Source organism: Macaca fascicularis, chromosome 4 (assembly GCF_037993035.2).
Source record: "Macaca fascicularis isolate 582-1 chromosome 4, T2T-MFA8v1.1".
Lineage (NCBI taxonomy): Eukaryota > Metazoa > Chordata > Mammalia > Primates > Cercopithecidae > Macaca > Macaca fascicularis.
The window spans coordinates 59859958-59884113 of record NC_088378.1 but is presented as its reverse complement, the minus strand read 5'-3'; the positions used below and the strand labels follow the sequence as shown (position 1 = coordinate 59884113).

The window sequence follows — 24156 nt, the reverse complement described above, 5'->3', positions numbered from 1 at the left end:
GTGCAAGGAGAATTGAAAAGCACTAGGTTGGATTCATCTTTTTTTTTTTTTTTTCACCATTTCTATCCATCTGTTCCATGCAACACCATGCATATGCCTCACACACCTATAATCAAACCAAACCATGACAGCCAATTGCTCAGGCCACCATGTGTATACGCTTGCTTCCTGCTTCTTTCATTCCATTTGTTTAACATTTTTTTAGTAATTTTTTTACAGATTTAACATGTTTAACAGTACCACCTGAGAGAATGTGTGAGTTTTCATGAGTAAAGAAGAATAATCCCTGAGAAGTAGTTTCAGCATTTGAGAAAATAAATCTGAAACAATACAATCTTCCAAATTTATACCAAACCCTCCTCCCTTTGCAAACTCTGCTTCCCAGGGCGACTCTAGTATTGACAATGTGGGCAAAGGGGTAAACAGGAAAAAGAAACCATGTTCATTTCAAGCCACCAAGAAGCACAGGCCAAAGGAAAAATAAAATCAATCAACTTTTGCCAAGTGGAAAAGAACAAACCAGTGGGGACCGGAGTCCTATAGTCAGTTTTTTAAAGAGTATTATGAACAATAGGGAACAAATGCTGTGTAATCACTCAAAAGATTTACAAACAGTGTGACAGAACAATGCAAACTGAGTGAATACTATTGGGTGGATGTTTACTCCTCCAAGAAAAACCAGACACCCTGAGCTTCATTAATAAAAGGCTCTGTGTGCATATTAATTCACAGTGATCCTCTCACCCAGAGAACCACAGGCCTGTCAGTAACATTCTCTCTTCTTGCCTTAAAAATCATTTGGAGATATTGTCATCAAGCACGTTAATTCCCATTTTACAGAAAGGGAAATAAAGGCAGGAAGAGGTAAATTAATGTGATCAACAAAGTGGCGGTCAAGCTGCCCCAGACATAGCTAAGAGTAGAAACCAGCTGTTCCTGGTGTCATCTCTAACCACAAATTTTCTATCCACTTTCTCAAGAAAATCCGAGATTTAGTTTGACGTTCTAAAGCCTAACTCAAATTTTTCTTCTTGCTCGGCTTGGTACCTGTAGTTGCAGCTACTGGAGAGGCTGAAGCAGGAAGATTCCTTCAGTTCCGGGGTTCGAGATCAGCCTGGGCAACATAGTGAGACCCCCATCTTTATAGATATATATGTATAAAGAACACATTTTTCTTCTTTTCCAAATACTCTTTTGGGTATTCTCCCTTTGATTTCTTTCTCCATACTCTGTCTCCATCTCCAAATTGCCTTACACAGTTTGAACATGTTATAATTAACTCTAAGGGACCATCCAAACACAGCTTTTTCTTCTGCTAGTATTTTGGTGAATATATGTGTCTTGAGATAAGCAGCCATCTGCTAGGACTTGTTGATGTTCTTTATCAGACAGCAGTTTCCCTGGTGAGGCAGCTTCCACGAGTGGGAAGGAGTAGATGGAGAGAGGGTGCAGAAAAGGGATCTCCAGGATGCCTTCCCACAAGGGGTGCTAAATGCAGCGAGCAAGGGTGCCAAGTCTGGCGAAGGAGGGCTGCCCATGTGTTGGGTCTGCTAATTAGCACCATTTGAAAATAATTTTGACAAGACCACACAGGGAGAGCATGATGTTTCAAGTGTAGCCGGCCGTTAAATAAACAGGAGCACTGAACTATATTTCCTTGTGAAAAATCTCCCAAAAGATGGACAGAGGCTGCTGAGGACCTTAGTCCTTTGCAGGAACCAGAAGGAAAAGCCCAGGCAACCTTCACTACCACACCCTGATTGCTACCAAATTCTTGAGTGTTCTCCATTCATTTCAGTATTTTTCATAGAGGAGGAAATTTCATTATTAATATCTCAGCTCAGGAGAGAGAGATGGCTGGTGTCTCTCACATCCCTGTCCCTTCATAGCCACTGCCCTTGGAAGACCAAACAGGACCAAGTATGGACCTGGCTCACCGAGTTGGGAAGGTACTGGAAGGTGCGTTAGTGAAGCAGGCTGGCCCCCTTCGGGCACTTCCTGTCTGCCCTCCCTGTGTCCAACCTGGCCTCCCTGTGTCCCCTGCACCTTTGCTCTTTGACTTACACCAGTTCTGTGTCCTACTTCCATTCTGGCTTCCTCTGCAGTCTGATCTTTATGGTGTTTCTAACTGTCTTGCTTTCCTCCCTTCTCAGATGCAGTCCAAACCTTGACCTACCTCGTAACTCATTACCACCTCCACCTGTGCTTTGGAATCTACAGGCAGGTGCTGGTCTTCCCTTCTGGAGACCACAGCCAGCTCTCTGCTGCCCCCACCTGGTCCATAGCAGAACCTGCAGACGGTAACCTGGCAAACTGGTCCTTAAATCTATCGCGGCTTCACCAGTTTCCGGCATCAACTCGAATTTTGCTAATTTTGTTTCACCATAGCCTAGCTTGACTTTCATTAACAATGTTTAATGTTTAATAACAAAATTATGCTAACAAGTAAATGATCAAACTTAGGGGAAGGACTTTATTTTCTAAGGTAAGTGCAAAACAGTGGTAGCATTGTGACCATTCTGAAAAATCTAGCCTAAAATGATGGCTTTTTTTTTCTAATCACTAGAACACACTGTGTAAGTGTAGAGCTATTCCAAAAAGCGACCACTTTTGTAACACTGATTTTTTTTTTCATTTCAGTTCAAATTTCCTATAATAGTAGTAACAGACGGTGGGGAGGAGGGGAAGAAGGAGGAAGAGGAAGAGGAGGAAAAGGAGATGACTCAGCTATAGTTCCCCTAACCCTCTTGGTTTGTGAAGCAGCTCAGAAACTTATTAGAATAAATTTCAGCATCCAAGACCACTGAGCCTACCATCCAACCACTCACACCCAAAGAAATAGTAGGAACATAAGTTTGGACCTGATTCCTGCTCAGCTCTCCACCACAAGCCTCTGGCTAGACTCAGGTACACAGCAGACCCTCAGTGAGTGCTTAGTGAATAGATCAATGAATACGCATGTAATTAGTAGTGTTTTCTAAACCATACATTCATTCAGTGCACTATAAACACTTGTTATTTTATATAGTCTGGCAATATAACAGCACTTGCTTCTAATATGCAGATACTCAATAGTACAAGTGTTGTTCTCTCTCCTCCTTAGTTATTTCTATTAATAACTTCAACTCCATATTATACATTTAAAAGTAACCTAGGAGTGAGAAAAACATCTGTTTTCATAAACCATCAAAGAATTTCAGTGCTATGATTAAAAAATAAAAAGTCTGAAAATACATATCTACATTTTTTCACCTTTTGAAAACAAAGCATTTCTCAACAGAAATCCAATGAGGTTTTACAAATATTCTCTTGTCCATGAACTTGCACTGACATCCAGAAGGTATAATAATGGGGGAGTTGAGTTTGGTGGTCTTAGGCAGAATGGAACTGCAACTTAGGCTCAGTGGAAAATGATGCAATTTCCTTGCAAATCGAAACCACAATGAAATACCATCTCACACCAGTTAGAATGGCAATCACTAAAAAGTCAGGAAACAACAGATGCTGGAGAGGATGTGGAGAAATAGGAACACTTTTATACTGTTGGTGGGAGTGTAAACTAGTTCAACCATTATGGAAAACAGTATGGCGATTCCTCAAGGATCTAGAACTAGATGTACCATATGACCCAGCCATCCCAATACTGGGTATATACTCAAAGGATTATAAATTATTCTATAAATAATTTAAAGGATTATAAATTATAAAGACACATGCACACGTATGTTTACTACAGCATTATTTACAATGGCAAAGACTTGGAACCAACCCAAATACCCATCAATGATAGACTCGATAAAGAAAACGTGGCACATATACACCACGGAATACTATGCAACCATAAAAAAGAATGAGTTCATATCATTTGCAAGGACATGAATGAAGCTGGAAACCATCATTCTGAGCAAACTAACACAAGAACAGAAAACCAACCACCGCATGTTCTCACTCATAAATGGGAGTTGAACAATGAGAACACATGGACACAGGGAGGGGAACATCACACACTGGGGCCTGTTGGGGGGTAGGGGATAAGGGGAGGGAGAGCATTAGGACAAATACCTAATGCATGTGGGGCTTAAAACCTAGATGACAGGTTGATGGGTGCAGCAAACCACCATGGCACATGTATACCTATGTAACAAACCTGCACGTTCTGCACATGTATCCCAGAACTTAAAGTAAAATTTAAAAAAAAAAGAAAGAAAGTGATGCAATTTCTTTTATAATGGAGGAAAATCACTTGGTTGTAAATTCCAAATTAAGTACAATGTGAATAGATGTGTAAACACATACAAAATGGCAAAAAGTGATATGGAATGTCCTTTTATTTAATGACAAGCTCTCTCTCTATCACCCAACCTGGAGTACAATGCCATAATCATGGCTCACTGCAACCTCAATTTCCTGGGCTCAAGTGATCCTCCCACCTCAGCCTCCCGAGTAGCTGGCAATACATTTGCACACTACCACATCCAGTAGTTTTTTAATTTGTTGTTGAGTTAGGGTCTCGCTATGTCACCCAAGCTGGTCTCAAACTTCTGGCCTCAAGTGGTTCTCCCACCTCGGCCTCCCAAAGTGCTGGAATTACAGGCATGAGCCACCATGCCTGGCTTCATTTGGAATTTTTTATAGATTATATTGATAAACTCAGGATTGAGGTCTACACTCTTAGAAAGATAAAACCCAAAGACCCAGGACTACATGATGAGAGCAAAATTGTCCACGCTACTTTGAAAAAGAGTCACATTAATACCAAGGCATTTTGATTAGTTGTGGAAAAATTGACCAAACAAGATAGAGATATTATGTACTACAAATGGTACACTCTTATAAAGGAGGTACAATAATTAATAATGTGAAGGGTCCAAACATGAAAGCAGCCAAATATATAAAGCAAAAACTATTTAGAAGTTCAAGAACTTGATTTAAATTTAATTATAGTGGGAGACATCAACATATTTCTTTTAGAAGTGAATCAATATTATATTCATGTATCTACATTTGCTGATCATATACTGATCCTTATGTCTTTCAGTTAGAGAATTTTTTCATCTATCAATCAACCATTTACAAAATTTGATCATGAAGCTGGGCACGGTGGCTCATGTCTGTAATCCCAGCACTTTGGGAGGCTAAGGCAGGCGGATCACGAGGTCAGGAGATCGAGACCATCCTGGCTAACATGGTGAAACCCCATCTCTACTAAAAACACACAAAAAATTAGCCGGGCGTGGTGGCGGGCGCTTGTAGTCCCAGCTACTCAGGAGGCTGAGGCAGGAGAATGGCATGAACCCGGGAGGCGGAGCTTGCAGTGAGCCGAGATCGCGCCAGTGGACTCCAGCCTGGGCAACAGAGCGAGACTCTGTCTCAAAAAAAAAAAAAAAAAAAAAAAAAAAATTTGATCATGAATTTGAGCACAAAGAATGTTAAAACATATTTTTTTAAAAGGTTTAGGGCTGGGCATGGCAGCTCACGCCTGTAATCCCAGCACTTTGGAAGGCCAAGGCGGGTGGATCACCTGAGGTCAGGAGTTCGAGACCAGGCTGGCCAGCATAGTGAAACCTCGTCTCTATTAAAAATACAAAAAAACGGCCAGGCGTAGTGGCTCACACCTGTTATCCCAGCACTTTGGGAGGCCGAGGCAGGCAAATCACCTGAGGTGAAGAGTTTGAGACCAGCTTGGCCAACATGGCGAAACCCAGACTCTGCTAACAATACAAAAATTAGCTGGGCATGGTGGCGTGTGCCTGTAATCCCAGCTACCCAGGAGTCTGAGGCAGGAGAATCGCTGGAACCTGGAAGGCAGAGGCTACAGTGAACCAAGATGGTGCCACTGCACTCCAGCCTGGGCAACAGAGCAAGACTCTGTCTCAAAAAAATAAATAAATAAATACAAATACAAAAAAATTAGCCTGGCATGGTGGTGCATGCCTATAGTCCCCTCTCTTTTTTCTAATTGATAAATAAAAACTGCATCTATTTTTGGGTACAAGGTGGCATTTTGATACATACACACAATGTGAAATGATTAAATCAAGCTAATTAACATATCTACCACCTCACATACTTATCATTTTTTTGTGGTAAGAACTTTGAAGTTGTCCAGGTGCAGTGGCTCACGCCTGCAATCCCAGTGCTTTGGGAGGCCAAGGCGGGAGGATCGCTTGAGCCCAGGAGTCTGAGACCAGCCTGGGCAACATAGGGAGAACCTGTCTTTATTTATAAAAATTAAAATAATTTTTATTTTTGAGAGTCTCACTCTGTCACCCAGGCTGGAGTGCAGTGCCACAATCTAGGCTCACTGCAACCTCCACCTCCTGGGTTCAAGCAATTCTCCTGTCTCAGCCTCCTATGTAGCTGGGATTACAGGCACCCACCACCATGCCTGGCTAATTTTTGTATTTTTAGTAGAGACAAGGTTTCATTGTGTTGGCCAGGCTGATCTTGAACTTCTGATCTCAGGTGATCTGCCCACCTCGGCCCCCAAAGTGCTGGGATTATAGGCATGAACCACCACACCCAGCCTAAAATAAAAATTTTAAAAAGAACTTTTAAGTTCTACTGTCTCAGCAGTTTTTAGGTATACCGTACGTCATTATTAACTACAGTCACCACGCTGCACAATAGGTCTCCAGAACTTACTCCTCCTATCTAACTAAAACCTTGTGCCCTTTGACGAATATCTCCTCTTTCTGACCCATTCCATTTCCTCCCCAGCAACCCACCATTCTCCTCTCTGTGTCTATGAGTTCAACTTTTTTGGATTCCACATGTAAGTGAGATCATGCACGATTTGTCTTTCTGTGCCTGGCTCATTTCACTTAACACAATGTCCTCCAGGTTCATCTACATTGTCACAAATGATAGAATTTTCTTCTTGTTTAAGGCTAAATAGTATTCCACAGTGTAGACATACCACATTTGCTTTATCCATTCATCTGTTGATGGACACTCAGGTCGATTCCGTATCTTGACTATTGTGCATAATGCTACAGTGAACATGGGGGTGCAGAGATCTCTTTGACACTGATTTTATTTCCATTGAATACATACACCCAGAAGTTCACCCCCTGACTTTCTACATATTATTTTACTTCACGATTTTTCGATAAAATTAAGTATGACTCAATTTCCTCTAACTCCTTTCCACTTCAAAATCTCTCTTCTGGCCAGATTCAGTGGCTCATGCCTATAATCCCAGCACTTTTGGAGGCTGAGGCAGGCAGATCACTTGAGGCCGGGAGTTCGAGACCAGCCTGGCCAACATGGTGAGACCCCATCTCTATTAAAACTACAAAATTAGCCAGGTATGGTGGTGCATGCCTGTAATCCCAGCTACTCGGGGGGCTGAGGCAGGAGAATTGCTTGAACCTGGGCAGCGGATATTGCAGGTGAGTAGAGATAGCATGACTGCGCTCCAGCCTGGGCAACAAGAGTGAATCTCCATCTAAAAAAAAAAAAAAACTTAGCCAGGTGTGATGGTGCATGCCTGTAATCCCAGCTACTCAGGAGACTGAGACATGAGAATCACTTGAATCCGGGAGGTGGAGACTTCAGTGAGCCGAGATCGCGCCACTGCACTCCAGTCTGGGTGACAGAGCAAGACTCTGTCTCAAAAAAAAATTTTTTTAAGTGCCTTCTTCACCTAGACTTGCCTCCCACTTTTCTCACATATTACAGAAAGATGTATTCATTTATTTATTCAACAAACATTTAACTGGGCCTCTCCCATGTTCCAGGAGCCAAGGATACTGTGATGACCAGGCAAAAGGTCTCTGCTGTAATGAAGGTTATATGCTGGTGAAGAGAGACAGGCAGCACACAATTAAATAAATGAACAAGAATTCACCAAGTGATGACCAATGCAATGTAATGATGGAAAAACAGGTATTGTAATGAATGTTGAATGGCTACTTTGGACCGGATGGTTAGGGAAGGACTTCGGAATTTAAAGTGAGAGCTGGGTAAGACAACAGATTCAGCCAAGTAAGAAGCTGAGGGAAGGGCTCTGCAGGAAGACGGGCTAGTTAGAGGAAGGCCAGCCACACGACCATCTTAACAGCTCTGAGAAAATGCAAGATGTGCAAACGGCAGTGGGGGAGAATGGAGGAGTTACGGCAGAAGAAACAGGCCATAGGCTGGCCCTGGAGGGCTTTAGAGGACAAGGTAAAGAAAGTAGATGCTATTCCAAGTGCAAAGTGAGGCCATTTTTCCTCCCTCCAGTACTGAGTTTCCCCCACTTTTGTCCTGGATCTAAATTTGCCTCCAACAAATCTTCTGTGTCTTCCATTTCTTCCCTCTCCCATCTGGCCTTCTCCCCAATGCAAATATGTTTTACAATCTCTCATCCATTACAAGAACAACCTTGCGTTGATTCTGCTACTCACTCCACATCTCATTTATACTCATCTGCACTAAAGTTCTTAAAAAGTACCCTCGTGATAGCAAACACATAGACTGCTTATTACAGGCCAGGCTCTGTGCTGGCAGCTTTCTGTTTCTGAACTCCTTCCATCCTTCCAACAGCCCTACCAAGTGGTTATCATCATGATCTCCATTTTACAGAAACTAAGGCCACATAGTAACTTGTCCAAGGTCACCCAGCAAGCAAGTGCCGACCCCAAGATCCACATTGAAACACTCCAGCACCTGAGTCCCTGCCCTTCCCCTTTGGTTTGGACTTGATACCCCACCTCCCCGGGGCGTGCTGTTGCCCTCACACTTTGGAATCAGGCTTTTGCCTCCTCAGGTTTCTTGAGCAAGTTTCTTGAGTACATGATTGTCCTTTACTTCTGCACCTTCCTCAACTTCTCTATAGACTTGTTATTGAATGCCTTCTCCATGGTGAAATTCACCCCTCCTGTACTTCCTCAGAAGCTCACATTTAACCCCTCTCCCCACTCCCCCAACACTATCCCCTTTCCAGAAACCAGCAACCCCAGCCTGGGCCTCAGTGCAGCTGCTTTCTCACTTGCTGTGTTCTCCCCTGGATTCCCAGCTCCCAAAGAGCTTCCCTACAACTGTTGTGAATCGCCCTGAAGCCCAGCTCTGGCCAGCAGCCTGCTCAGAAATCTGCAATGGTTTCACATTTCCTCTAGAGCAAAGTCCAGGTGCCTTTAGCCTGGTCACAACCTGCCTTTCCAAATTAATTTGTCATGAGTCAGCTTCATGTAACCTGACATGAACCCTCACTATTCTCATAAATGTCAAGTGTTCTCCATTCTCCTTGCTCTTCTCTCCACCTGGAATGCCATCCCCAATCTCTAAGTGGCCAAATACTGCCATGTTCAAAGGCCAAGTTCAAATACCCTTTCTCTAATGATGCAGCAGAAAGTAGTATTTCTGTTCTTTTAAATCTTTAACTAGGAAAACTAAATGGGGAGGACCCATAGGAAACCTAAGTGTCTGGCTTATCCCACTGCTATGGTTTGAATGTGTACCCTCCAAAACTCAGGAGTTGCCAGTGAGATAGTACTAAGAGGCAGGGCTTCAAGAGGTGATTAGGCATGAGGGCCCTTCCTTCATGAATGAAATTAGGTGCCCTTATAAAGGGAATTGATAAATAGAGCTTTTCCGGCCAGGCGTGGTGACTCATGCCTATAATCCCAGCACTTTGGGAGGCCGAGGCGGGTGGATCACCAGGTCAGGAGACCGAGACTATCCTAGCTAACACGGTGAAACCCCGTCTGTACTAAAAAATACAAAAAAATTAGCTGGGCATGGTGGCGGGTGCCTGTAGTCCCAGCTACTTAGGAGACTGAGGCAGGAGAATGGCATGAACCTAGGAGACTGGAGCTTGCAGTGAGCCAAGATTGTGCCACTGCACTCCAGCCTGGGAGACAGAGCGAGACTCTGTCTCAAAAAAAAAAAAAGGAGAGTTTTTCCTCTTTTGCCCTTCTACCTTCTGCCGTAGGAGGACACAGTGTTCCTCTCCTCTGGAGGCACCATGCATGAAGCAGAAACTGAAGTTTCATCTGACAACCAAATTGCTGGTGTCTTGATCTTGGACTTCCCAGTCACCAGAACCATGAGAAATAAATTGTTTTGTAAATTACCCAGTTTCAGGTAATTTTACTAGCAGCACAGAACAGACTAAGACACTCACTTAACATCTTTGCTACATTTTCATGATGAATATGCCTTTCTTCCACAATCAGATTATATGATCCTTGAAGTCTGATTTTTCTCTTCATCCCTTTGGCATTTTGCCCAAGAATGCACTTAATATTTGCTGACTGATTAAGATGTACATGCAGCAATATATGAAATGCACATAATTTCTCTCTTTCCTGAATGATTCTTCCTCCTCACTCTGAAGGAGCAGGCTTGTATCTGAAATCCCTTTGAAATGAACTTGCAATGGCTCATCAGCATATTTTGATGTCCACAGTAGATTTATGGGCAACTCCTTCTTTCCATAGAAATGATGTTGCTGCTTTCCTCTCCCTGCAAATGAGGACTGGGACTGCCGTCCATTGCACTCTCCTAGCCCAATTCAAGATCCTGTATAAACAGTCTCCAGGCAGTCACAGTTTGGATTACAAGATCTTCAGGGTCTTTACAGGCAACATTCCTGTCTTCTTGAGTTAAATCTTAAGTTCCTGGCATCAGACAGGAAGCCATGTAGATACAAAATTATAGAAGACCAGTGCTGGAGGGGAGTCTTAGGTATCAAATAGCCCAGCTCCCTCACAAATGGGGATCCTGAAATCTGGAAAATTGAAATTATTTGCCCAGAGCTTTAGGCTTTCAACAAATATTTAGCAATGTATTATTGGCAACTTTCACTGTGCTAGGTGAGAGGGCTACTGTGATGAAAAAGATAGACCCTACAGTCCTGCATCCATGATGTTGACTGTCTAGTGGGAAAAGAAACTAATAAAAAACAATTTTTAATAAAATGACAAGTGTTCTGATATGTAAAGTATTGGTGTCTATGGGAAAACACAAACTGCATGTGGAAGTAAAAGATGGTCTACATAAAGAATGAGTAAAGACCATTCAACCCAAAGGAAGAAGGAAGGCTCTAGTTATCTAATGAGATCTGGGCCAGACAGAAAATCTATGAATTTCTGTCTCTCTTACTCTGTTTTTGACTCTAGCTCTGTTTTCTACTAACTCTCCTCTTCTAACTCTAATTTTCTATGACATTCCAACTACCCTTCCATTTTCCCCACCTCTCTCCTCTCCTGCCTTCCCTTTCTCTTTTCTTCTCCTTCTAGCCCTTCCCACTCAGCTTGCCTTATGACCTCCATCTACTCACTTGAGCACTTAAGAACCCTTCCACTATTTAACTCTGCTGGGTTTTGGTGCACTGAGAGTAAAAACAGAACCTTCATCCTCCAACATGCGCATTCATGCTTGCCTTCATTCATTCTGCAACACTTGCTGCCAGCTATATGTTCGGGGCGGGGGAGGGGGAAAGGAAGGGGAGGGGGAGGGGGAAGAGGTACCAATAGGGTGAGTAAGAACACAGCCAAGTAGGCCGGGCGTGGTGGCTCAAGCCTGTAATCCCAGCACTTTGGGAGGCCGAGACGGGTGGATCACAAGGTCAGGAGATCAAGACCATCCTGGCTAACCCGGTGAAACACCGTCTCTACTAAAAAATACAAAAAACTAGCCGGGCGAGGTGGCGGGTGCCTGTAGTCCCAGCTACTCAGGAGGCTGAGGCAGGAGAATGGCCTAAACCCGGGAGGCGGAGCTTGCAGTGAGCTGAGATCTGGCCACTGCACTCCAGCCTGGGCGACAGAGCAAGACTCCGTCTCAAAAAAAAAAAAAAAAAAAAAGAACACAACCAAGTAGAGGTCAGCTTCTCAGTGAAGGTGCTCTGGCTGCAGAAACAGATATACTAAGGCCAGAAGCTCCAGTACTTTGAAGGAACAGAGAGCTCATAGAGTTAAGTCAAGAAAACTGCAGTGGACCCAGCAAGGTCAGTGGAGGCTGGATGGAGGAGACCAGTGGCCCAGGAGCTGTGGGTACTTCTGTCATTCTTATTCACCAGGAACCTAATTTCCTTGGGTGGCCCTTCTACCAGAGAACAGGAACATGTACTTTTCCCTATAGAAATAGTTGGGATTATTAACAAGAAAATGTGCTGTAAAGGTCTTAGTAGGATGATGGCTAAAGGAAGTGTGTGTGTCTCTCTCTCCACACCAACCACACAACTTTTTCTCCCTCACCTCTAATAGCTGAAAAAGAGGGTCAGTGTCTGGACTCCTCTGGGCATGGAACTTGTTGAGTTTTTTAAAATATCTCCAAACCTAAGATTTAATTTTTTCAATTCCCCTCTACAGCTTTAAATCAATTTCAGAATGCCAGTTACTTATGGAAGACACATTTCAACAATTTTCTATGAAGAGCCCAAAGAAAAGACACTGAAATTAGCCAATTTCTTCTGATCATGATAGTTGTGCTAAGGGAATTTTTTTCCCAATAATTTCTTAGTTTTTCAATGTCATTCTTTAGGCCCTGCCCAAGTAAAATGTAATTTTTAAGTGATAGGAGGAAATAACTGTCTAAGAGATTTAGGCAAAATGAAATAAAATACCTAAAATGATTTGAGAACTAGAATCGTGCAAAATTCTTGTCTCTGTCTCTTTGAAGTAATAATTTGAGATAATGTCTCTATATTCCTAAGAGAAAATGTAGATGAAAATAAAATCATTTCCTAATATGCCATTCTGCTTTGGGAAAATGTAATAAAACATTATATGTAAGTCATCTTGAGGTGATTTAGAAATCATTTATTTTTGAAGTATTTGAAACCTTTTAAATCTTGGCATGGGAAAGGCAGGGATGATGAATTCGGCGAAAAAAAAAAAGAAACAGAGAAAGAAACAGAAGCTGTGGAGTGGAGTGGTGGAGAGAAAAGGGCTTGCCCAGATGGGAGGCTGTGCACACACGGTCAAAATGTGCGGCTCCAGATTGACAAGAGCTTCTCTTGCTGGGGTCTGGTGGCTTCCAGCTCCGGAGTTCTGGGCTTCTGAGTTCAGAGATCACAGTCCTCTAACTGCATTGTCTCTTTAAAACAAAATCTCTCTAAGGCCAGTTTAACGATGAAATTAACAATGATTTAGAGGTCGTGACAAACACTTCTAAAAAACAAACCACTTAAAAAATCTGCGGACTGCATGAAGCTCAGGTTCGGGTCCAATTCCCCGTTACCCTGTGAATTCTCTGATCTTTCCCACCTCATTTTCTTGTTTAATGGAAGTCTCTCAAGCCAGGAAAATTAGAGCAGTCCCAGGGCTTGAAGGCGAACATGCTAGGTGCAGCCGTTTGCAAAGAATATTAACTCTACTAATCCTAAACCACCCTCCACACACAGGCAAATGGAATTTTGGTGTTCACAAACCTTGATTTGATTTTTATCACTGCTATTTCTGTTCAGGATACTGATAGTAATACTACAAAAAAACATTTTAAGGATTACAGTTAAAGGACTGCAGTTAAAGTTGGCATGTTATCTACCTATTTAACATTTGGAGGCAGTAATTGGGAAAATACTTACTTCATAAACCCAAACTTGTCATAATAATAAAATGATGATGAGAGTTACCATTTCAGTCTTTCATTCCTACCTCGTTCTCAATTCAGGAAGCGGAAAAAGTTCTTTTAGAGGTGTTTAAAAGAAAGCAAGAAAAACACAGACACAATACATTTTTCTCAATTGACTTTCAGCTAAAACATGGATCGCTGTTTAGTGTGAAAAAGAAAAAAGCAAAACTTTACTCATGGAATAGGGAAATTTAGATTATTGTTTTTAAAACTTTAAGAAAACAGTGCACTCCGGGTTGAGAAACACACTGCTAACTGTTTTCATCAGGCAGGTGCTGTGTGTATCAACGTGTTTGGGTGTTCAATCATTGACCTTTATCAGATGGGCTGGAAAGTAGGGACTCTGGCAGGTCACTCTGTCAAAGATATATCTGTGCCTGCTATTTTTCAGTCTAAATAGAAATTGCCTTTTTGTGTTATCTAAAGCTTCGTCCTCATTATATCCTGATTTATTTTAAATAGTTATTTCTTAGTTATTTCTTTCGTGATCGTTTTTCAATAAGCTACTGGGTTCTGTCACAGATAATAAACTAGAAATCATGTCAGTATCAATGTTCAGTTCTTAATGTGTATTGCTTGAAACTATGGTAATGGTATCCTTGTTTATTTGCTTTTACAGAAGGGCTGACCTTCTCCTAGTAACCTGTAAAAGCAGAGTTCACTTCCAACAGGTGGTAATGTGAGTTTTCGGCATGTCTTGTGATTTAAATACAGTTTTCTCCATGGAATCTATAATTTCTCAAGTCTAAGTCACCACTTCCGTCTTTTCGTTTTGACTTCTAAGTATGCTTACCTTTACTCACCTAGCAAGAATGTGATGTACCTGGAATGGCATCAAAGTCTATATAACAAAGGGCAGTGGAAATGCTGCTAAAATGCATCCAAGATCCCTCATAGAAAGAATATCTTTAAACAACAAGGTCCGGGGCAGAGGGAATCAAAAACCACCACCACCAAAGGAAGCCAATACTGAATAATAGCACTTCAATAGAAAAATGACATGCTCAATGTTCCCTTTCGGATTAACTCATTTCGCCTTTGTGTAATTATGATCCTATCCCTTCCCTCTCAGGAACGGCAGGTGCTTTGTTTCATAGCGCAGCCATAAAATAGGGACAACCAAAACTTGCGATGTGTGTTTCCCTTGCATTGTTCCCTATTTGTTCTGTGTGTAAGGTTTTTCCTCCAACAAGATTGTCATCTCCTTGAATATAAAGCTGTACTTTGTGGGGCCACTGTTAGGCACCAACCACAGTTCTGGGGACACAGTGAAAGCTCAAACCAAAAAATGCATGGAATTGAACGAAGCAAGAGAACACACCTAATTCCCATGTCTGTGATTGATTTGTTTCATAATCCAAAGAAAGTGAATTCATGCTTCAATTATTATGGGCAGTTAATGGTTAAAAAAATTGAAACAAAAGGTGCCAGCGCTTCTGAGAGAACTGTTTGAGTCAATGCTAGTCAAGTTCTTATTAAATGCACTGGGCAAAGTGCTGACAATAGGACTACTTTCTAGAAATCTCAGTTGATCTCAGCAGAAAAAGAGATTGTGAAATAAAAGTGATGAATAGATAAATATGAACATGATCAATATGAACGGGACTTTGAAGTACCAACCTACATGAAGATCTATAGGCCATTAATTAATAAATTAGCTAATTTCTAAACCATCTCCTTACTGTAGTGGAGACAATCTCAGTGCCATTCCAGGCATTATATGAAATGCCCTATTTTTGTTTTCACATGCAATTAAATAATCACCAAAAAGAAAGCTGAGGTTCAAAGAGGCGAGCAATGTATCCAAGAGCATTTAGCCAAATCCCACCTTACCAAGAAACCAGCCCAAGCCCTCCACGTAATAGACTAGAATAATGACACAGATAACTTAAGTAGCTTACAGTGAACTCGGGCTTAACTATTCCTAGAATCAGGTCTCCTGAGTTAGAGTTTAAGCATGCTTTCCACTACATAGAATAAACAGTGACTTAATTTACTAGCTGCACAAAAGTTTAACAAGAGTTTTCCAGACGAGCATGGGAACGATCCACAATTTTTTTGTAAACAAAATTCTTCGTTTAATACATGCTAAAGTCTTCTAAAACTCTTCTTTGCCACTAATTCTGAAGAGAAACTAAGAAGCTAAGAAGCAGTGCAGTTGTAACTCAGCTCTGTCTCTCCCCCATTCTCAGAAAGAGGGGCAGAACCTCCCAGAACTTCCTCATGGTACATCTTCTGTTGCTGCTGACACTTTCTCGCCTGTGGGCCTCTCTTCTCTTCATCTCACCATGTGGATTTGCTGGTGCAGGGTAGAGGGATGACGAGGTAGAAAGAATTGGCAGCAGGAGTCCCAGGCAGTAGAGCACAGATGTTGAGCTGGGCCCAAGACCCAGACAGACCTGGCTTTGTATCCTGATTCTTTCATTTCCCCACTACTGATTGGAGGCATGTTATTTAACCTCTGTTTCCTCCCCATTTAATAATGGTACTACCCCAAGGGTTGGTATAAAGAGAAAAGGAAATGATCAGTTCTTGGTCAGTATTAACCATGATTATTTTCCAGAACTGGAAAATAAATCTATATCATTGCACATAAACCAAATACAGGAAAAGAAATGATGAAACTTCGACTTCTGTGATAGGTGGCAAGAGAGTTTATAATCACCCGGTTTATACCAGCAAGGCCATATTGATTGTGAAAATATCTAAATATTTTCACCAGTTGATAGAGTCACTAAGTTGAGTCTCTTGAGTGCCCTCCTGTGTCATCCCAGTGGCGGTGGCCCCTCTGCAGGACTGCCTCCTTTCACCTCACTCCAGCAATAGTTAATACATTCACACCTGGCCAAGTGGTGGCTGAATGGTGGGGGAGACACCAGGACCCTGCTGTGTGCCACTGGCCAGCATCCCTTCTCATTGGTTTTGGCGCCTGATACTTGGTAATTTATAAAGAAGAGGTTTAATTGACCCATACTTCCACATGGCTGGGAAGGCCTCAGGAAACTTAATCATGGCAGAAGGCAAAGGGGAAACAAGGCATGTCTTATACAGCAGCAGGAGAGAGAGAGGGAGAGAAAGGGGAACTGCCAAAGACTTTTAAACCATTAGCTCTCGTGAGAACTCACTCAGTATCACAAGAACAGCATGGGGGAAACCACGCCCATGATCCAAACCCTTCCCATCAGGTCCCTCCCTGGACACATGGGGATTACAATCTGAGATAAGATTTGGGTAGGGACACAGAGCCAAACCATATCAGTGCCCAAACAGGCCATAGAGCCAAAACATATCACTGCTCAAATAGGTTGTGCACATAACTATTGTGAATATTTGTTTGTGCTGGGAATAATTATTTTGTGACATTCAGCAGTCTTAAGCACCAAAATAAAAGCTATGCTCTTGGGAACAAAGTGAGGGCTTGTGGAACCTGTGTGTGCATTAGGAAACAGGACATAGGACTTCTTCCTCTGATTAGAAGCCACCCCTCACCAGGAGATGTACCTTGGGGAATAGAATGCAGGCTAAACTCTACCCTCCACTTGCCTCTCATCTGGACACCCCAGTGCAAAGCATGGCCTTATAGGCAATTGTCCACTTCCCACCTGCATCTCCTGAATAAAATACTGCAAAATGGAGACGATACCAAACTGCAAATCTAACAAAGTTCTGGTTTTCCCCATGATATCCACATGGTGCTTTCAAAACACAAAATTGTAAGAATTTTCTAAATAATTGTATTACATTTTTTTAATTGTATTATAATTTTTAAAACAATTTTACCGTTTTTGAGACACATCGCCTCCTATTTTGTTTAGTGACTATTGCACTCGCTCTTTTAAAGTCATCCCAGTATTGGTCAATTTTAAGTTCACATTAGAATCATCTGGGAAGCTTTTATTTAAAAATACTGATGCCTGAGCCGAACCCCTAATCAATTAAATCAGAATGTGTGGAGGTGGAGCCCAAGCATCAGCATATATTTTCAAGCTCCCCAGAGTATCTAATGAGGGCCAAAGGTTTAAAACCACTGTCCTACAAATGTTAGAGTCATTTAGAAATGAGGCAGTGTATTGGGGCTTACCACTGTGTATGCATATGTATGTCATATCTTTCTTTGTATTTATAAATATTTATTGTGAGTTAAATATACATACTGAAGAGTCTACATAACATATATGTATGCTTTAAAAAAAAAATAAGAAAAAGAACACCTATATGTTGTCCACCCAACCAAAGATCTAGAAAATGCAAGTACTTCTAAACAAAATATTTTTGCTTCTGCCTGTTTCGAATTTTAATGGCTGGACTCCTACTATACGTATTGTGCTGAGACTTGGTATTTTGTGCTTAAAATTTTGATGAGTTTTACATATTTTTCATTTAACCCTCACAACATGAATAAAGTTTTGCAGATGGGGAAACTGAGGTTTGAAAGGGCCAATAGTTTGACAAGAGTCACTTTCTAACAAGTGGTAGAAGTTGAGTTAGAACATAGAACTGTACCTCTCAAAAGCTTAGCCACTGAACTGTACTGAAACTAACCGCTGTACTGAACTCACTGCAAAATCATGAAGAAGAAATAAAGTCACTGCCTCGCAAAGTTAAAAGTTTAGGAACACAATTGTACCCTTTCCCATTGCCCAAACTCTGCTGTATTCACTGAAGTTGCCAGCCCAAGTCATACAGTCCTGTGGAGTTATTAGGAATTTTACGTTTTCCTATAGAAAGGATTTGTTCAATTCTCCTGCCAGATGAGCACATGTAAAGAATGTCCATTCTGATTTCTCTGAAACTATTGAATTCTAAAGTGCTAATCTGATGACTATACCAGCATATCTATTTTAAGATGGACATAAAATGGACATACAGTAAGTGCCAGCAATTCCTGTGTTCTTTTTACCATATTAAATAAAGATATCTTTCACACAAGCAACTGTCAGTAGTAATGTTTTACTTTAAAGACTATTATGCCTGATAGTTCCTTTTGTTTTATACCTTTTGCCTCCTTAATTTGGCTTTAATGATCAGTCATAATCTGCTATGAATTTTAGGGATAAGAAGTTGAATGAATGTGTACATCACATACATTCATTTTCTATTCTTTTTTCAGTTTAGTTGAAAGTCACACTGTAGACCTTTAGATTGTTGTTTTGAATAGAAAGTTCTCAGTGAGACTGGAGTGTTATTACAGAAGACATTGCTTGGTGAATTACTCCTATTAAGGGTCTAATTCCCAGACGGTACCCACAGTGAGGGAGTGGAACCTTCTTTTAGAGGCTGACTCATGGAATCCTATAGATAAATGGGAACACCAATTCAATAGCATTCATTAGCCATGAGAAACTCAACGGTAAAAGGCCATAAGCAACTCAATGCTATAAAGGACTGGAGATTTGCATCATTGGACAATCAAATGGGAAACCACTTTATCAATGGAACTTTGCAGGAGGAACAACGGAACCAGAAAAGTGGGGAGCTCTTGGCTGACTCCCAGTAGGAAAGACCTGTCACTAGGACTAGTCATCTCCTCTAATGGTCAATACTTACCTTAGCAGGGCAGGCGCAGTGGCTCATGCCTGTAATCCCAGCACTTTGGGAGGCTGAGATGGGCGGATCAGCTGAGGTCAGGAGTTCGACACCAGCCTGGCCAACATAGTGAAACACCGTTTCTACTAAAAATACAAAATTAGCTGGGCATGGTGGTGCATGCCTATAATCCCAGCTACTCGGGAGGCTGAGGCAGGAGAATCACTTGAACCCAGGAGGCGGAGGTTGTGGTGAGCCAACATCATGCTACTACACTCCAGCCTGGGCAACAAGATCGAAACTCGGTCTCAAAAACAAACAAGCAAACAAAAAAACTTGCCTTAGCATATCTTGGTTTAGTCTCCTTGAGCTTCCTTCTTCTAAGCCTTAGCCTGGCCATCTTCAGGAAAACCTGTTCTTGCTTATCTATGCCTACATGTAATATGATATTTAAAACCTGGATTTAGACTCAAACTTGGCTGATTTACCAGCTCTGTGATCTTAGTTAGACATATGAATCTTCTAAGCCTCAGCTTCCTTATCTGTAAAGCAAGACAAATACTCTCTTCCCACAGGTGTGTGGGAGGATTAAATGAGATAACTTTGATACATTTAGAACAGTTATGCACCAAACTCTATTCTAAAGACTGCTGTTTATCTTATGGAGTCAATATCATCATTTTGTTTTCCATCCCACATAACAGTTGGATGCCAATATGAAGTGTATATTTATAACTGAGAATCAACTATTTTTACTGAATGAGGAATATTAATGAGAATGATTTTAACCAAAACAGCAAACGATGGCACTGGTGTGCTGTGTGTGAGTGAGAATAGCTCAGGAATACCAGAGGGGAAAAGGATTTCAGAATCAATAAGTACTTTTGTGAGCTATTTCACAAAAATGACATGAAAGAAAATATTTAGAGATACGGAAAAGGTCAAACTAACCTGAAACTCAGTTTTATTGACAAAAGTTTAAGTTACCTTTAGCATATTTCATCATCCCATAATCAGGACCATCAATAAATATTTACTGAGTGCCTACTGCAGTCAAGACACTGCAGTGTGGGCTGCAGTTAATGTCCAGGTGATGGGAGAATTGCTTAGAAGTACGAGCAATTGTACTTTCCTGGATGACTAAAATCTAATTGGAGAGTCAGGCATAGCATAAAAATAAATCTATAGAAGAAAAATCAGTAAACAAAAGTAGCCTACAAAATTTTCCCATGTTTTTTGGGATGCACTTATATGGCTTTAAATTTTAAAAATATTTTGAAATATAAAGCTTAAAAGAGTGAACAACTCGGGTCATCATACTTTTTTTTTTTTTTTTTTTTTTTTTTTTGCCAGAACCTCACTAGAGGAAGATATTAGATTGGATGATATGAAAATGTCAATATTTAACCTTTTTTACATCCAAAAAAACCCCAAAATTTCATGTGGTTCAACCTTGATTTCAGTAAGCTATTTCTGAAAGCTGGATACATGTTGAAATATGAGTAACATTTGCAGTCCATCTACTCTGGACTCATGCTAATTCCTTCTGGGGCCTTTTCAGATTCAAGATAGATTCGCAGGAAAAAATGCATAATATTTAAACTGACGGACTGGAAAATTAGCATGAAAAGTTCACCAGTGTTATGGAAAATTTCACCCAACACATTTCGTAAAGAACAAAAACCTAAACACACATGGTAGATCCACTTCAGCAAATCATGTTAGTGCAGCAACATTATCCAACAATAAAATTTTAGAACAATTTTCTCCCCAAGGGACTCATTTTCCTTAGAAAATTATGCAAAGTGTGAACAACTGTGAAATACAATTGTCACCCAAAATATTTAACTTGACAACAGATTGAAAACTGTTACAATGTAATATAATTTACAATGACTAAAATTTTAATTTTAATGGGTAGTACCCATAAAAGTTGTCTAGTTTAATTAATTTCCCTTTTTCATTGGTGCTGTGGGTCTTAAATTTATATTTTGCTACATCTTTATAAAACAACTTTAAATTCCCACACATTAAATTTCTCTACAACTGTCTATCTAAATCAGAGTTTTTAATGATAAAGACATGTGATGCCCCTGTATGAATAGACAGAGAAAAAATTAAAACGAACAAAAAATGTATTCCCCCTGTGTAAGATATAGACTTTTTTTATCATTGAAGACTTGTTTGGCTAACTTTACAGTCCAAAAATTCTCCTAATTTGAAAGATTGTCATTATAAATTAAAATCTCTGAAAACCTCCAGACTATGTATCAAGTCTTTGAAGATATCAACATTGTGCCCATATATATCCCATAGCCTTGCCTTGGTATCACCTTGTGAGACACAAATGTTCTTTCTATGGCATGTGCTTTTATCCTGATGTGTGAGGCCTTGGTCTGATAACCTCCTTACATAGTCATCTTAATATTCAGTTGCCCAAGGGAAAGTTAATAGAGTAGAAAAAATTAAAACTTACCTTCTTTGGTAGCTACAGAATATAATTCACAATCAAAGGGATTGGTATCAGATTTTGGAGATATTTGAGGCTCTGCGATTATTTCTCTGACTGCTTAGAACCTTAGAATCTACCAGAATAAAATCTATTAATCAAATATTTTTTTTGGACTAAGCTTACACAGTTTGTTCAGGCATTGTTAGCATGTCTGGAAGAGTCATCTCTGCTTTCGGGAAAATTACGTTGACTGAAAGAAAGCACAAAACAATCGTCTCAAAACCGTCAGTAATTTTTCTAAAGGATGTCAAATGTGCACTTCACAGCGAGGGAAAATGTTGACCAATACTGTTGTTTGTGATAAATACATCACATCCTAGTGAAAATGTGGTATAGCAGGTAACAAGTTTCCATTCTGTGCACTAGAACTGAAAAACTGTACCTAGAAAGGATATTCTGAAAAATACTAATTATAGGGACAAAGCCTTAATATTCTTAATACAAACAGCTCTTAAAAGTCTATTTTAAAAATGGAACATGTGAACAGAAAAACTAATAAAAATTTACAAAGGACAAAATAATGGAGACCAGTAAACATAATTTTTAAAGGTCACTGTTAATTGGAGAATTTCAAATTTTTAAAACTGTGTGCTATCAGGTTTTAAATATTTATGGTGGTTATAATGTAGGAAGTAAGCATTCTCAAACACTGCTGGCGAAGTATAAAATATTACAACCTTCCTAGAGCACTATGACTTTATTCAAAATCTTAAAATACTCAAAGGAAAAAAAAGAGCTTTCTTTCATCTACAGTTCAAAATAACATAACTTAAAACTATATTATTCCTAGGCCTATATATAACAAGACATCTTCAAAATGTTGCCTTCTTATGCATGAATATGATGTAATTCTACTTATTTAGATCTTCTTTAATATTTCTCAAGAAAATTTTTCCTCTAATAAGTTTTTCTACATCTTATGTTAGATTTATTTTCTAATGTTATTGTCTTTTTTCTAGTATAGTGAAATGACATTGACTTTTGTATATTAATTTTATATCCTGCCTTCTTGCTGAGCTCTCCTACAATTTCTAATAATTTATCTGAAGATTCTTTGGAGTTTTTTATGTAAATGTATATATCATCTGAAAATAATTAGTTTCATTTCTTCCTTTTCAATCCTTATATCTGACTCTACAATTCTCTAAATTTTTGTCATATATATTTTGAGGCAGCTTAATTGGGTATGTATACATGTTTAGAATGGATATTTCTTGGTGAATTGAAACTTTAACCTTATGACTTCCTCTATTACTATAATGTTTTTTATCTAAACATGAGCTTTATCTGATACTAATACAAATGCACCAGCTTTCCTTTGTCACTCTCTGCAGATTTTTCCATCTTTTAATTTTCTGGTTACGTGTATATGCTTTAGGTATGTTCACACGAAAAACATATATCCAAATTTTTTAAATCTCATTTAATAGTTCCTTTCTTTCAACTGGCAAATTTAACCTATTTATAGTTATTGTGATAGTGATACATTTACACATCTTTCTACTATTTTATTTTACTGTTTCAGTTTGATTCAGGATTTCTATTTCTTTTTAATGCCTTCTAATTCTTAAAAGTTCTGTGTTGATACCTTCCCCCAGCAAGTCAAGAATTGAGCCCGATCTCACATCCCTTGGCCTTCTCCCATGTTTTCATCAACCCCTTTACTGTTGATACAATCTAGAATTTTAAGTTTGAATAATATTAATGAAGTTTTCCTTTCTATATTCTTTGGTATTTCCCATATTTTTATGTCAACTAACTTTACTAAGTCATTTGACTATCTTTATTTCAAAGCATCTCGTGTGTGTGTGAAGGTGGAAAGTCTTGGGTACCAAAAAAATTGCAGTTGATCATTCCCTTCCCCATTAAATACCCACTCCTGTTGGTGCTTCATTTCCAGCTCCCTGCAGCCTGGCAGCATTAGTGGAAGATTTTTTTTTTTTCCCCCAGCTCATTTTTTTTTTTCTTCAACTGCCTACTGGCAGACAGCTCCTCACTGCCTGGACTTCGCCTCTGAGGACAACCTTCTGGGCTGCAGCTCTGGGGACAGACACCAAATGTCCTGGGACAAAAGCCAAACTCCAAAAACTCTATTCAATCACTCCACAGCCACATCTGAGGCCTCTGCCCCAAGCTGCAGCCACCACCCCAACACACACACCTACACACTAATGCAAAACAATTCTCGCAGATTTTTCCAAATCTTGATGTTTTCCTTCTATAATTTTTCCAGATGTGACAGGTGAGAACCAGTAGTCTCAGCTAGTTCAGCATCTTGTAAGAACTCAAACCTTAAAAATGTGTATATATAAGAATATACCTCACTGGATCTTTATAATATTAAAACATCATTTTTATTTTTTTAAATTCCTGAGTAGGGTTTTCAAGAAATAGTTTGATATATTCATAGGATAGGAAAAAAATGTAGCCATTAAATTACACTGTAGAAAAAAATGTCAAATGATGTCGGAAAATAATCTTGATATACTGATAAAGGAAAAAAGTTAGTTTACAAAATAGGATTACAATATGACTTGAGTTCTCATTATAAATATACA

General features: G+C 40.0%; 1 protein-coding gene across 3 annotated transcripts in view; it reads right to left on the bottom strand.

The window, feature by feature from the left end:
• ESR1 (estrogen receptor 1) overlaps positions 1 to 21654 on the bottom strand; it is a 432869-nt gene extending 411215 nt beyond the window's left edge. For all 3 annotated transcript variants that reach the window (XM_005552152.5, XM_065542899.2, XM_074037299.1), the window contains exon 1: positions 21563 to 21654. The gene's annotated coding sequence lies outside the window, so the exon portion shown is untranslated. The remainder of the gene's footprint in view (positions 1 to 21562) is intronic.
• Positions 21655 to 24156: the final 2502 nt, after the last annotated feature.